This window comes from Sinocyclocheilus anshuiensis, unplaced genomic scaffold (genome assembly GCF_001515605.1).
Source record: "Sinocyclocheilus anshuiensis isolate Anshui unplaced genomic scaffold, SAMN03320099.WGS_v1.1 scaffold546, whole genome shotgun sequence".
Classification (NCBI taxonomy): domain Eukaryota; kingdom Metazoa; phylum Chordata; class Actinopteri; order Cypriniformes; family Cyprinidae; genus Sinocyclocheilus; species Sinocyclocheilus anshuiensis.
The window spans coordinates 2,148,244-2,149,083 of NW_015542451.1; the positions used below are offsets into that span (position 1 = coordinate 2,148,244).

Genomic DNA, 840 nt, shown 5'->3' on the forward strand with positions numbered 1-840 from the left:
ACTTAACAGTAAACTTCACTTCACTTATTATAAATAACTTAATTCAAGTTATATATATTTTGTTTTATTTGTGTTAAGAAATTAAACAAGGTAACCGTGTAGAGCAAGCAAGCTACTGCCAAACCAACAGGGGCAGGTTTATGCAGGAAGCACAGATTTTCCAAATGTAAACATCTAAAATGAATAAATAATAATAATGAATAATATACTGATTATAATGGGTTCTATTCTACACCGGAAGCGAGCGGCGCGACAAAATACAATAGAATTCTATTGTATTTTGACATGCTGCGCGATGTGATGTGACCAATGTGATAACATGAGTTCTGGGCCGTGGCGCAGCCGGTATAACCACCAGCATTGACTGAATGGCCGCGATCAGCTCCGGTGGCCGTAACACAGGCTTTAATGCGCCGCAGACACTTGTCATGATGCGCAGATCAGCTCTAGTCTCTAGCGTCACTGAATCTACTGTTAAAAATGAGCCATCCATTCATCATATCATCATGCAAAACTTACACGACAAATAGTGAATTTTTCATAGGATATAGGTGCTGGCGACTGGATAATTTGAAGCAGCGGACTCGGGTGAAGTTTGAGCTTATCCGCGCATCTCGCATCTCCACTGACCTGGGTCGCCAGTAGCAAACAATGGAGCGCGCTCTGCTGGACAAACTAAGTAATTACACCATTCAGAAGCATTTAATCTGCCTTATATGTTCTGTAAAAAAATGTTCATATCGAAGGCATATTCGCTGATACCGATATATCGGAGACAGGCTCATATCGGCCGATAATATCGGCTAAACGATATATCGGTCGGGCTCTAGTATAAACCCC

The 840-nt window shown here is 41.3% G+C and overlaps 1 protein-coding gene across 2 annotated transcripts in view; it reads right to left on the reverse strand.

Annotated features, from left to right (window-relative positions):
- The window catches only part of eif3c (eukaryotic translation initiation factor 3, subunit C), a 20,273-nt gene that overhangs the window by 1,347 nt on the left and 18,086 nt on the right, over positions 1-840 (reverse strand). The gene's annotated exons all lie outside the window — the stretch shown is intronic.